Source organism: Scyliorhinus canicula, chromosome 17, assembly GCF_902713615.1.
Source record: "Scyliorhinus canicula chromosome 17, sScyCan1.1, whole genome shotgun sequence".
In the NCBI taxonomy this organism is placed as follows: domain Eukaryota; kingdom Metazoa; phylum Chordata; class Chondrichthyes; order Carcharhiniformes; family Scyliorhinidae; genus Scyliorhinus; species Scyliorhinus canicula.
Window position 1 is genome coordinate 91,047,486 of NC_052162.1, and position 14,966 is coordinate 91,062,451.

Below are 14,966 nucleotides of genomic sequence, written 5' to 3' on the forward strand. Positions count from 1 at the left end.
TTTTGGAAAAAAAAAACAGTCACAGAAACAGGCGCCCTTTATCAACAATGTCCAAAAGTATCTGTGAACTAGCCCCTTTATTTGTAAAACAGTCTGACAATTGATAGCTACTGTCGACCCATTTAATTTTTGCTATTTCCCCTCTGTCCAACATCTGCTTCAAACTTGCGAAGTCTATCCTTAACCTTTTTTCATTGACACTTTTTGTAGAGTGCACATTTTCCCACAGGGATTTATTGTCAATGTGACAGTCAATAGGTATATTACCCAAATCCCCTAATCCCAAAATTTCTGTCAATATCTGAGATATATAAAATTCCATATCCACCGCCTCTACAAGGCTTAACGTCTCAGCAGCCAACGTGCTTTTGACCACTCTCATTATTTTATTTGTTTCCCACACAAAAGGGCAATATTTACCATTGTTCCCCAAAAGGAAAATACAAAACCTCTTGCGCTTGAAACTTTATCACATAAATTTGCAGAGGAGGCATCACTATAAACTATGAGTTTCAAGTGCCTAAGGTCACCTAAAACCGGGAACCTCAAAACACACACCTGCATTTTTAATTTGGCCAACGCTTTATTTGCTCTTATTATGTCTTCCACTTTGGGATCATTCATTTTTGTACTCAACTCTAAGACATCAAAACTCACGCCCGGTTTAGTTTGTCTACCTAAGCAATTCAGATGCCCAATTAAACTTTGCAGTTGCTCTTTTTCCATATTTAAAACCATTGTATTTTTGTGAAACTCGGCCACGACAAATTGCTATTGGACTGTAGCTTCTCAAATAAGATTGCTGACGTAACATTGCCCTTAACATAGTCTGTCCGATTTCCAGTCCAATATATTTAACTGCACTGGAAGCCTGACCTCCAACCATCAATTCTGTCCTCAAACCAGAGATTACAATAGCTTCAAAATCACTAGTCCAACCCCACAAAAAATCATCGGCATGCATCATAAAGATGCCAGAAAGATTTCCTTTATAGTGCCAGTAAAACATTGCCGTGTCAGCTTTCAACTGGCAACAGCCTAACTTTAACAAAACTGACCTTACTGAAAAATACCAGACTCTAGACGCATCATTTAATCCATATACACATTTGTTCAACTTCCAGAGTACCCCTTCTGTGTTAGCGGCCTCTTTAGGAGGATGGGGATAAATGTCTCTCTGGAGCTGATGCCCCTGAAAAAAGGCAGCTTTTATATCTATAGATTTGCAATCCCATGCCTTTGTGGCTAATAGAGCCAAGAAGATCTTTAAAATAACCTTATCCTGCCGGAGGTGAATCTACCTTTAAATCCTGATCTTCTAAGTTTTCTTCAAATCCCCTTGCCACAAGCCTGATCTTTGCCTTGCAAGTTCCATCTGAAGAACTTTTTCCGTGAAAATCCATCTGTGGGACAGAGCTCTTTGTCCCCTCTCCGGTACTTCTGTATATACCCCAAATTCATTCCAACTATGCAGTTCGACATCTTTGATAACTTTTTCATCTAATTAATTGGAAGTCACCAAAATATCAAGTGCATTTGGGCTTCTACTCCTATTAGTATTCGTAGTCTTAATCATGTTCCGAGACCTTGACAGACTACCTCCACTCTCCTGCCTGCTTTCTCTTTCTGTACTGCTACTGCTTGATCTTTTCCTTCTGCTGTGGGATGTCCTTTCAATAATTTTCGACCTTTTCCTGCAGACACGTTCAAGATCCGATGTACTATCTGAACTGGCACTGCGTTTCTGTGCCCTCCATTTTTAAACTTTGTGTTCCCAATCCATTGTCTTGACTTCCTCCCCTGAATGCTGTACATTCGACCAATGTTTATACTTTCCAGTGGCCTTTCCTGTTCTACTAATAACAGTTGCATCCTTCCATTGACTAGACCCTTCAGGCAAGTATGTCACTTTTTTACCAACTTTTGGCAGTTGTCCTTTCGGAAAAATGGTCTGTTCTAATTCATCAGAAGTGTTGTGTTCCTTGACAGAAACCCTGGGCGTAATTCTACGACCCCCCCTGGCGGGTGGTAGAATCGGTGCGGCGCCGCCCTGACGCCGGAATGCAATTCTCCGCAGAGCGGAGAATCAGCGACATCGGCGCCAGCATGATCGACGTGCCGCCGGTCGGAGTATGCGCCGACTCTCCGGCCCGGGCCAGCATGCCAATTCTCCTGCCCGGATGGGCCGAGCATCCATCAAAAAAAATCTGAGTCCCACCGGCGGCGTTCTAACATCCTCTGAACCAGCGGGACCTTGGCATTGAAGGGTCCGGGGGCGGCCTGTGGGCGGGGGGGGGAACCGACGCCGGGCTGGGGCCTCCGTAGTGGCTTGGCCCGAGATCAGGGCTTACCAATCAGCAGGCCTGCCTCTCTGGCTGGGGACTTCCTTTCCTCCTTGCCAGCTCCTGCAGCCCTACGCCATTTGGCGTCGGGGCCGGCGCAGGGAGGAAGGCCATTGCGCATGCGCTAGTTGGCACCGGCCCAACTGCGTATGCGCGGACCCCACGGCGCCGGGCTCAGCAGCTGGAGCGGCGTGGGCTGCTCCAGGGCCGTGCTAGCCCCCTGTGGGCTGGAGAATGGGGTCCCGGTATGGATGCTGACGCCGGAATAAAACACTTCCTTTTTTACGCCGGCGTCAACACTTAGCCGCCCGATGGGAGAATCCCGCTCACTGTCTATATCAGTTAACTGGTCCTCATTGTTCTGTAACACGTGAGTACTAGATGACCATGGTTCCTCATCATGTCTGTCTACTCTGTCTAAATTTGAAAATTTGTAATCTGTACCCATTATCCTTGATGAATGTACCCTAACAGTTTGTTTGCCATGTTGCAAAATAATTGTTTTGCCATCTATGCCTATGATCTTCCCTGGGCCTTTCCATTCATTAAAATTGTCTCTCTTATATTATACTAAGTCTCCTGGCTGAAAAATGGTATTTGATAGCCGTACATTATGCCTTAAAGCTCTGCGAATTCTTTCAGAGACTTCTGCTTCCAAAAAAGCTTTTCTACTGCTATGTAATGCATTTAAATGCTCAGCAACGGCAGAGCTAATTATAGTCCCTTCCCAAACTGGAGGCTGGTCATCCATAATGGACGGGATTTTAGGATTTCTACCAAACACTATTTGATGAGGACTAGGGTCCCCAACCATATGCAATGAATTCTTTGCATGTACCACCCATGCAAAAGCTGAATTTAGCTTCCAATTCGGTCGATCTGCCAAAATTTTCTGCAGCATGTCATTGATTACAGCATGGTTCCTTTCACACACACCATTACTAAATGGGCTTTCTGCCACCATATTCATAATTGTGATATTCACGTTTTCACACATATCCCTAAACTCATCATTAGCAAACTCTCCCCCATTGTCCGTAAGGAATTTTGCTGGTGGGCCCATTCCTGTCCCTATCCATTTTTCCACAATTTGATCCAGAATTGCTCTCTTTGCTTTGCTTCGTACAATCGTTAATTGACTAAATCTGGTTGCTAAATCTACAAAATGCAAAATAAATATATTATTGACATTAAACCAGATCTTAAGGTCCATGGACACAATGCCGTTAAAATCCCTGGCCAAAGGTAGGGTTACTATCTGTCGTGCTGGTGACCTTCTACAAACTTCCTACGAACTTCACAACAATCACTAACCTGTTCTATCAGTTTAGTATAGTCTTCATCCCTTACCCCTGCATCCTTTAATAAATGTTTCAGTCTCCGAGGAGACGGATGCGCAAATTGCCGATGCAGTTTTAACACAACAAGCTTTTTATCAGCTAAAGTCCATTTTCAACTGCCATTAACAAATCCTTAACAACTGTACTTGAAAGATTATTTGTCAGTAATGGAAAACAATAGTGTCCCAACTGTGTAAATTGTAAGTCAACCATCTTTCCAAAAGCTATTGCCTTATCCTGTTCCATATCCAGTTTCATGTGTGCTTTCTTCATCGACGGTCTGCTCAGAAGCAAAGGTACTCACTTGATACAACATCCATCCTAATGAAATGATTCACTCCGGCAATATTGCAATGGATCACCACTCTTTTCAGTGACTTCTGAGTATTATCATCCCCAAACCTGAAATTTGCAGAACTTTCAAATTCCTTAACCTTGTTACGATTTTCAGCATTCAAGGAGTCCAGGTAACATTTTAACCAGTCAATCCCACACACAGTAGATGTGCGGCCACTGTCCAATACAGCACAATTGAAGGATTCTGCAACCAGCACCCTCATTACCGGCATTAAACAGCTTGTTAATAGGACAATGCATTCTTTCTGGTCACTATCTTTTTCCTCTTCTCACTCTTCCGTGTCATGTGTCGCTTCAAACACTCTATTATAACTTGTTGGACAGTTGAAAGCATAATGGTATTGAGAGTTACATCGAAAACATCAAAACGTTCATTTCTGGGGTTCATCTCCCTATTGTAGGTTCCAACTGGGTTTCTGTCTTCATAATTTCCGGGTCCCGATCGCCTTCTACAGTCTTGGAACCTGTTCGTAGCCGTACGATTTTGCCATCCTGTTAATAGTGTATCTTCCATATTCTGCTTTATTACAGGCTAACATATTTGGGCCATCAGAGCCATCGGAATCAAATGTTTCCCCAGAAACCTTTTTAAGGCTCCTGTTATCTGATCAAATAAGGCATCCTTATCCGCAAACTGAACTCCTGTCAAAGCCAGGAGCCTATCCATGTTGCTCATTCACGCTCAGTCATGTAATTTAAAGGCCAACACAGACTGTGGAAATTCCAGATTGTGTTTCTGCAGCCTTTTATATAGTCTGACAAATTCCATTATATAGTCTTCAATGGAGAAATCCTCTATTTTCTGGAACCTATCAATATCTGACCTTGCTTCATATGCACTTAACAAATCATCCTTTTCATAAATCTTATCCACATAACATAATAGAATCTCCAGATCTTTCTTCTGAGTCGAACTCTACTAATTCCAGCTCAGAAAACACTTTGCTTCGAATTTTACTGTCATAAAGTAGAGAAAGAGCCAATGCCATACCTTGTTTTAACTTTCCCAAGGCAGTTACCTTAGTCCACATAACTACTACATTTCTCCATTGGTCATACTATCCCCTTTCAGAAAATAAGGGGGGATAGTCATATCCAGCCATTTTTATCCAAGGTTTAGCCATATATCCTTTTTTGTTCTTCTCACTCACTCCTTGGTTTGGTCTGGAAAAATTGTATCTTTCAACCCTTTGCACAGCAACCATTCTCTGCTACCATTTGTTAGATGTTTAGCTGCTGTTGTATAAAGAGTCAAAGGTTCTGCTCCTTTTCCACAAACACCTTTATTTCACTTTAACAGACTCTGCACAAAACTGTATCATCACAACACCTGACACAAAGGGCTCCTGAAGCCCCTTTACATATCAGTGTCAATTATTGGATACTTAACATAAATGAGACAACTAATTGGAATGTCACTTAACCCATTACTTAACACTCCAAACCTGTCGTTTACAGTTTGATTGCCACATTGTTGACAGCCACGTTTTCACTTGCCTTGACTCTAAGATGTGGGGTTCCCGCCATAAAAATCTCTGCTTCTCTTTTACTCTCTTCTGCTTCAGGATGCTCCTTGAAGCTGGCTTCTGTGACCACATTTTTAATCAGTTTCCCTAATATTTCCTTTTTTAACCTGCTGTCAAAGATTTGTATCGATAATGCTCTCAGCCAGAAAAATAAATTTAGAATACCCAATTAATTTTTTTCCAATTAAGGAGTAATTTATGGTGGCCAATCCACCTAGCCTGCACATCTCTTGGGTTGTGGGGATGAAACCCACGCAAACACGGGGAGAATGGGCAAACTCCACACGGACAGTGACCCAGGGCCGGGATTGAACCTGGGACCTCAACGCCGTGCTGCATAAATGTAAATGGTTGTTGATCTTGTGACTGTTCCTGTCTGTCTTTCTTCTCCAATTTTCTCTTTCCTGCACTCATCTTTTTGCTTTCTCTCTACCTCGTCTATTATTCAAATCTATTCTTCGTTTTTCTGCACAGGAGACGATCGTTATTATGGGTTGGCGTTCAGGGAGAAGGTACCGCCAATGATGGTTCCTTTAGAGTTTGGATGTCAGGCAAATGTGGCCTTCAGTAGCACTTTTCCCTTCTCTTGACTTGTCCCTCATAGTCCCTTCTAATGTATCTACTAAACTGGGGCGGGAAGAGGGGGCAGGGGAGGTTTGTGCACCATGCAGTACTCTGGTATTCTGAAAGGTGTTGCTCACTGAAAAGAAAAAGTGAACTCAACAACATTTTAAAGAGCACATTACTCTTCACCTCGTTATACCTGCTACCTATTTGTTTTCACTACACTCTTCTGTTCATGCCATCTCCTCATCACCCTTTCACCCTTTGACCTACCACCATTGTCCAAGGTCAAATTCCAATCATGTGTGTAGCACAGTGTAATACCCCCCACCTTCTGTGTCATCTGACACGGTGAGCAAATCCATGTGAGACCTGCTATCTTTCGAAAGGAGAATACTTCAATTCTTCAACCATATTTCAGGCATCATTTAAAATTCAAGTTTTTAAAACATTGAATATGATAAATTTCACAATTGGATTTTCATTTCCGAATTAGCTCAAGGTCTGACTCATTCTGGGCTTTGTTCCCCCAGATGTTTTTCACCTCCTGGTCTCCTCCCCAGGTGAACACTCTGCACCAAATCACCGGAACTTTCCAGCCCCTCCCACTGGGCCTTCCAGATGTTTGAGTGGCATGTCACATCCTTTGTGGGGGGGAACCCGTTACCGTGGGGCTTGTAAATTTGTTAAATAATTTAAACAGTCAACATCAATAAGCATTAAGTATTTCTTTAAAAAAGAGTCATGTTGCTTAAGCTTTTGTCTTGCATTCACTCTGATAAATGTAAGGATGTCAAATTTCAAACAATCACCATTTATACTACAGGAGAAAAAGGATCTGGATTGTTGGCAGTCACACTGATTGACTAAGGTGTTGCCATGGGGAAAGCAACAGGGATTTATAGACTGCACCAAGAGATTGGGTCCCTGTGAACAAATATATGTTGCTTCCAGGAAGCATAAGGGAACCACATTATGAATTTGACTATTTATTTTAAATGGGTTGTTAGTGTTTCTATTTGCCCTCTTAGAACCATTCAGCAAGTACTCCGCAGTCGCTGAATCACATTCAACAGTACACATTTGGGCTATGCAAGCACAGGCTGTTTGAGTACAGTCTGTATTGTGCAGTCTGGTTGTGTAGCCACTTGCTAGAAACGACAAACATTCATACACAGGGACCCGGGCGGGATTCTGTGATTCTGAGGCTAAGTGTTGACGCCATTGGAAACGCGTTTCTCGACGGTGTCAACACGACCTCAGGAGCAGCAATTCTGGTTCACGCCGCCCCAGCCTCTGATCCTGGTGTCAACTGAGCGCCGCGGGGTCCGCGCATGCGCAGTGGCACCGGCGCCAACGCACACATGGGCAGTGGCTTCCTTCAACCCGCCGGCCCCGACGCAACATGATCCACAGGGGCCGGCGCGAAAGAAACGAGGCCCCCAGCCAGAGAGGCCGGCCCGCCGATCGGTGGGCCCCGATCGCAGGCCAGGCCACATCGGAGGACTCCCCCTCCCGGGGTCGTATCCCCCCTCCCGGGGTCGTATCCCCCCTCCCTCCCCCCCACCCCACACAGGCTGCCCCCCAAACCTTCCCGCTGGCTGAGAGCAGGTGTGGACGGCGCCAGCATTTTTACAATGGCTGCTCGGCCCATCCATGGTCGAGAATTGGTGGGACGGCCGCATAGAGCAGCCCCCGACTGGCGCCGCGCCAACCACGCTGGGGCCAATAGCGCTGAATCTCCGCTCTGCTGAAAATCGCGTGCCAGCGTCGGGGCAGCGTGGCACGATTCATGCCGGCCGCGGGGATTCTCTGATTGGAGGGTCCCGTGGAGGAAGCCCTTCCTGATAGTCAATCTCTTTCCCTCTCCAAGTCCTTACAGAGATAACACTATGGATGGTGTTGGCCTCCCCGCAGCGGCTGCCCCCACATCGCTGGTGGACGCCCATGTGTCCAGACGCCAGAGAAGGCGGCAGCAGTGTTGGCGCAGGCCTGACACAGCATCCCATGTGCAGGGGCCAGTGCAGACTCTGCAGACCAGGCCATCCATCAGGCCGGTGAGAGAACGAGAGAGTGAGGCAAGCGCTGGAAGGACCCGTGGGAGCAGCAGGGAAGGTGGCGGCAGCGCACGTCCGGCATGCCCGGAGGGCCAAGGAGGACCTCATCCTCGTCCGCTTCTCATAGGACAGCACATTGTTCATCATCACACGCCCCCTCTTCCCCCCTTCCCCTCAAACTCCCCCGATCAGCCCCTATTGAATAACCCCACCCTCATCCCCCACCCTTCAACCCATTCCCTCCCCTTCCCTTATTCTCCAACCTTCTCCTACACCCACCCCACCCACCCGACTACCCTGTTCCACCCTCCCAGGTTCTGTGTAACATCATTCCAGGGTGAAGGACTTGTGTCGGCACTGTCACCGGGTCACTATACAGGGCAGGGGAATGATGATAACTTACTGTGAGGTTAGCTCTGGTGCTTCTCAGTCTATGCCAAAGTCTGACCCCTGTCCTGCTGACAGCATGCTCACACCCTGCACACCCATCGCTTGCACACTCATCGCCGCCACACCCATCGCCTGCACACCCATCGCCTGCACGCCCATCGCCTGCACACCCATCGCCGGCACACCCATCGTCTACACACCCATCGTCTGCACACCCATCGCCTGCACACCCATCGCCGGCACACCGATCGCCTGCACACCCATCGCCTGCACACCCATCGTCTACACACCCATCGCCTGCACACCCATCGCCTGCACACCCATCGTCTACACACCCATCGCCTGCACACCCATCGCCTGCACACCCATCGCCGGCACACCCATCGCCTGCACACCCATCGCCTGCACACTCATCGCCTGCACACCCATCGCCTGCACACCAATCGCCTGCACACCCATCGCCGGCACACCCATCGCCTGCACACCCATCGCCTGCACACTCATCGCCTGCACACCCATCGCCACACACTAATCGCCTGCACACCCATCGCTGGCACACCCATCGCCTGCACACCCATCGCCTGCACACCCATCGCCAGCACACCCATCGCCGGCACACCCATCTCCTGCACACCCATCGCCTGCACACCCATCGCCTGCACACCCTTCGCCTGCACACCCATCGCCTGCACACCCATCGCCGGCACACCCATCTCCTGCACACCCATCGCCTACACACCCATCGCCTGCACACCCATTGCCTGCACACCAATCGCCTGTACACCCATCGCCTGCACACCCATCGCCTGCACACCCATCGCCAGCACACCCATCGCCTGCACACCCATCGCCTGCACACCCATCGCCTACACACCCATCGCCTGCACACCCATCGCCTGCACACCCATCGCCTGCACACCCATCGCCTGCACACCCATCGCCTGCACACCCATCGCCTGCACACCCATCGCCTGCACACCCATCGCCTGCACACCCATCGCCTGCACACCCATCGCCTGCACACCCATCGCCTGCACACCCATCGCCTGCACACCCATCGCCTGCACACCCATCGCCTGCACACCCATCGCCTGCACACCCATCACCTGCACACCCATCTCCTGCACACCCATCTCCTGCACATCCATCGCCTGCACATCCATCACCTGCACACCCATCGCCGGCACACCCATCGCCTGCACACCCATTTCCTGCACACCCATCGCCTGCACACCCATTGCCTGCACACCCATCGCCTGCACACCCATCGCCTGCACACCCATCACCTGCACACCCATCTCCTGCACACCCATCTCCTGCACATCCATCGCCTGCACATCCATCACCTGCACACCCATCGCCGGCACACCCATCGCCTGCACACCCATCGCCTGCACACCCATCGCCGGCACACCCATCGCCTGCACACCATCACCAGCACATCCATTGCCTGCACACCCATCGCCTGCACACCCATCGTCTACACACCCATCACCTGCACACCCATCGCCTGCACACCCATCGCCTGCACATCCATCTCCTGCACACCCATCTCCTGCACACCCATCGCCGGCACACCCATCGTCTACACACCCATCGCCAGCAGACCCATCGCCTGCACACCCATCGCCAGCAGACCCATCGTCTACACACCCATCGCCTGCACATCCATCGTCTACACACCCATCGTCTACACACCCATCACCTGCACATCCATCGCCAGCACACGCCTCGGTGACTCCTGATCTAGGGCCACCGACCTTCTCGCATGCCCATTCTCCTGCAGGAAAACAATCCGATGGGGCCGGGCCGTGTGGGGTGCAAAATCACGTGACAGAGGCTTCACATGTATCAGGTGTAACAATCCTCCAGAGAACGTCTGCCGAAGGCATTAAAGATCACAGGGCGTGAAAAGCAGCAGGCTGCCTCCACCTCTGATGTGCATCCTCAGCTGTTTCCGTATACGATATTGGAGCACAATGAGGCCATTCGGCCCATCGAGTCTGCTCCGCCATTTGATCATGGCTGATATCCCCATTCTCCTGCCTTCTCCCCAGAACCCCCTGATCCACTTATTAATCAAGAACCTATCTATCTCTGTCTTAAAGACGCTCAGTGATTTGGCCTCCACAGCTTTGTGTGGTAAAGAGTTCCACAGATTCACCACTCTCTGGCTGAAGAAATTCCTCCTCATCGCAGTTTTGAAGGATCAGCCCTTCAGTCTGTGGCTGTGGCATCAGATTCTAGTTTTCCCTACAAGTGGAAACATGTCCCCTCTATCGAGGCCTCGCAGTATCCTGTAAGTTTCTGCAGGAGTACATGGCTATTATTGTTGGAGTAGATGGTTATTAATGTATACAACTGCTGTGCTCAGCAGCAAATATTGCGGAACTAAGTTAATCTATATGTGAAAAACATCACAAATTCAGTTACTTAGTAACCAACGTCACCGAAAACATAATAGGTTGTATGTGATTAAGGCATAAACCCAATCAGTGGGGAACAAACCCAATCAGTGGGGGTAATGTCCCACTGCGGCAGTTTACATCCAATCCGTCTAAGGAACTGACACTCTCACAGCCCTGCCTTTGAAAGGAGTTATAAAAGTTGTGACAGTTGTAGGCATTGAAGAGTAAGAAGTGATACCAGCATGTAACCTCAAAGACTGAATAAAGTTTTGTACCACAACTCCGGCTCGTCTTGTGAATATAACATTTCAATAAGATCCTCCTAAACTCCAATGAGTACAGATCCAGAGTCCTCAACCGCTCCTCATATGACTCACTCTTCATTCCAGGGATCATTCTTGTGAACTTCCTCTGGACCCTTTCCAAGTCCAGAACATCCTTCCTGAGAAACGGGGCCCAAAACTGCTCACCATACTTCAAATGGTGTCTTACCAGAGCCTTATACAGCCTCAGAAGTACATCCCTGCTCTTTTATTCCAGCCCTCCAGACATGAATGCTAACATTGCATTTGCCTTCCTAACTGCCGATTGAACCTGTACGTTAACCTGAAGAGAATCTTGAACTCGGACTCCTGAGGCACTTTGGACTTCTGATTTCCGAAGCCGTTTCCATTTAGAAAATAGTCTGTGCCTCCATTCCACCTTCCAATGTGCATGACCTCACACTATTCCATCTGCCACTTCTTTGCCCACTCTCCTAGCTTGCCCAAAACCTTCTGCAGTCCCCCTGCTTCTTCAATATTACCGGTCCCTCTGCATATTTTTGTGTCATCTGCAAACTTAGCAACAGTGCCCGCAGCTCCTTCCAGATCATTAATGTATATTGTGAAAAGTTGTGGTCCCAACACTGACCCCTGAGGCACACCACCAGTCACCAGCTGCCATCCTGAACAAGACCCCTTTATCCCCACTCACTGCCTTCTGCCAGTCAGACAATGTTTTATCCATGACAGTATCTTACCCTTAAGACCATGGGGCTCTTAACTTATTTAACAGCCTCTTGGACAGCACCGTGTCAAAGAACTTCTGAAATCTAAGTAGACCCTGGCGCTCCAACCTCCTTGACGGTGCTTGTGGGGCCCTGGCTGATTCCATGGAGCAGAGTGGCTCCAAAGGCCCCTACATCATCTGGCAGCTCCCCATTGCCTGCACCATGATGCTTCTCAGTGACTGGTCATGCTCTGCAGTGCACCACGCCAATGTCCACCTGCATCTGGGACATGTCCCCCAGCGACTGGGATATTCTGTCGAGGCCTCAGCCATGGCCGTCGCTGACTGAGCTATGCCTTGGGTACCACCACTCATGGCGCTGACGTCGTGCTACAGGCTCTCCACAGCGGTCGCCACCCTCGCAGTGTTGGCTTTGGTGTCACGCATTGCCAGCGCTAATTACTAAGCCCATTGCCTTTAGGACTCCTCCAAACGGCTAAGCACTCATTGGCGTGTTGCTGACATCCCCTCCTGAATTTCACGGCCATGTTCTAGCACCTGCATCAGTTCTGGGATAACCGTGTCCGGAGGCTTGGCACCTGACTGGGACTCAGCTGAGTCCTGGGATCCATCAGACCTCCGACTACTGACTCCCTTGGATATTTCTGCCTCCACCTGATGTTCATCAGCAACTGTGTGGTGCTCACCAGAGTCTGCCCCAGAAACCTGTCCACGAATGTCACCCATCGAGTTGTGTCTCTGCGCTGGTGGAAGGTGGGGGGTGATAGCTGTGATGCATCGATGGATATCCTCGGAACCCTGTGCCACTCCTTCCTTCCTATGTAATGGGCTGGTTTAGCTCACTTGGCTAAATCGCTGACTTTTACAGCAGATCAAGCAGGTCAGCAGCACGGTTCGATTCCCGTACCAGCCTCCCCGGACAGGCGCCGGAATGTGGCGACTAGGGGCTTTTCACAGTAACTTCATTGAAGCCTACTCGTGATAATAAGCGATTTTCATTTTCATTTTTCATTTCATAATGGCTGTGTGCTGACGAGTGTGTTCAGAGGGAGTAGTTCATGAGCAGCTCCCCATTGTTAGCAGGGAGCTGTCGGGCGCGGTCCAGGTGAATCAGTTGGGGGCACTCCTTCCTTCCGGGCCGGCCCCTGTAGGGCTCTGCCATGGCCGGCGCGGAGAAGAGAACCCCTCGTGCATGCACCAAAACACGCCGGTGGTTCTGCGCATTGGTGAGATCACGCCGGCCCTTTGGCACAGGCGCAAACTCGCGCAGTTTCTTCAGCAACGGCTGGAGCGGCCCCAACCCCTCCAGTGTCCACCTAGCCCCTGAGAAAGTGAAGGTAAGTGGAGAATTCCTCACCTTGGAGTGGTTGGCGGCAGTTTTCCCGCCGGCTTGGGGTCTTCGTCCACGGAAAGGAGAATCCCGGCCCTGGTCAGTGAGATGGAAGAATCAATTTGGTTGACCCGAACAACTCACCTGAGATAGGTCATTTGGGTGAAGAGGTTGTGGATCCTCACCTTTGGGGGGCAAGCCAACCTTGCTGGTGGTGACTGTTCTAGGGTCTGCTGGGCTCAGAGGCAGTTTCATGCTGGGAAGGGAGTTGGTGTGAGACGCCAGGAACCATTGTGTGGGGTGGGGGGAGGGGAGGTCAGGGGGATGGCAGGCGGGACCGATGTCGGGGGGCCTGTGTCAACTTACTCGTGCGGCCTGGTGGAAGTTGCTAGTGTTCTTCCTGCACTGTACTGAGGTCCTCCTGCTCACACTGCCTAAACTGACGGTCGCTGCCACTGCCTCCTGGGCAGCATTGGCGGCTCTGTGGCTGATCTTCCGAACTCCTCAAGGGAACAGGGTGTCCCATCTCACCTCCACTGCATCCAGCAACCTGGCTACGTTGGCATCTCTGAGGCCTGGAGCAGGTCTATGTGATGGCTGTGTGCTGACTGGAGTGTGTTCAGAGGGAACAGTTCATGAGCTGCTCCCCCTTGTTAGCGGGGAGCTGCCGGACGCGGTCCAGGTGAATCAGTTGGCAGGATAGCCATTTCCACCATGAATCTTGAGGTGGAAAATGTCCGGCACTAATTGCCATTAAATTCCGGTTGTGGTCTCGCCGTCGGGAAGCGCTCGCTACGGCCATTTTCAGTGAATTTCAGCCGTTAGATCGCGCCCACTGACTTCATGCCTGCTCCCAACCTGTCCCACATATTACGTTAAGTCGATAAGATATCAGGATGCCCACACACCTTCAGGCCTATTAAGGCCTTTAAGTGTAAAATTAACTGCCACTAATGGACCCCTTTCTGTCTCTGCAAATTTGTTCACAAATAGGGCGTGTGGAATGAAGGCAGCCAGTCCGAAAGCTTTGACAGCACAGCTGTTTTCATGAAGCAAGGTGATTTACCTTATTTGGGCGTCCCCTACCCCCTTCAGAAGCATGTCCCCCACAAATGTGGTCGCCCCTCCCCCATCCCTCCTTTGTTCCTGCCCCACTCCTGGTCTTTAAATCCTTCCCCCTCACTATAGTCTCCAGTTCTTGCCTGATCAAAATCCCCAAACTGACATTCAAGTCTGCTATCCATGTTCTCTTCCTGGGGACCTCCTGTAGCCCCAGCATTGGCCACCACTTGCTTCTGGAACTACAGAGCTGCCAGATAATCAGATTGGCTGACAACTTTCAAGGGGTAGGACATCCTCCCTTATGGGGTGGGGGAGGCTGAATTTATATTCCGGTGGTCCACAGTGGATTATCATTGCAGAGCAGCTGGATTTAGTGTTGGCGATGTCTCACCCGACTTTTAGCTCGAGGTGGGAGGATGAATAATCCATCCGCTCTGGTACAATCCACCCCCATGTGTCTCCAGGTCCACACCAGCATGGCTGACTCTTAACTGCCCTCAGTTAGAACAGTTAGAAGAAAGCCAACCACAACCCCAACCCTCAACGGACAGGGATGGACAATATATAATAGTTTTGCCA

The 14,966-nt window shown here is 49.6% G+C and overlaps 1 protein-coding gene across 2 annotated transcripts in view; it reads right to left on the reverse strand.

The window, feature by feature from the left end:
• Positions 1-14,966, reverse strand: part of LOC119951659 (sodium- and chloride-dependent neutral and basic amino acid transporter B(0+)-like) — an 86,098-nt gene that overhangs the window by 59,092 nt on the left and 12,040 nt on the right. The gene's annotated exons all lie outside the window — the stretch shown is intronic.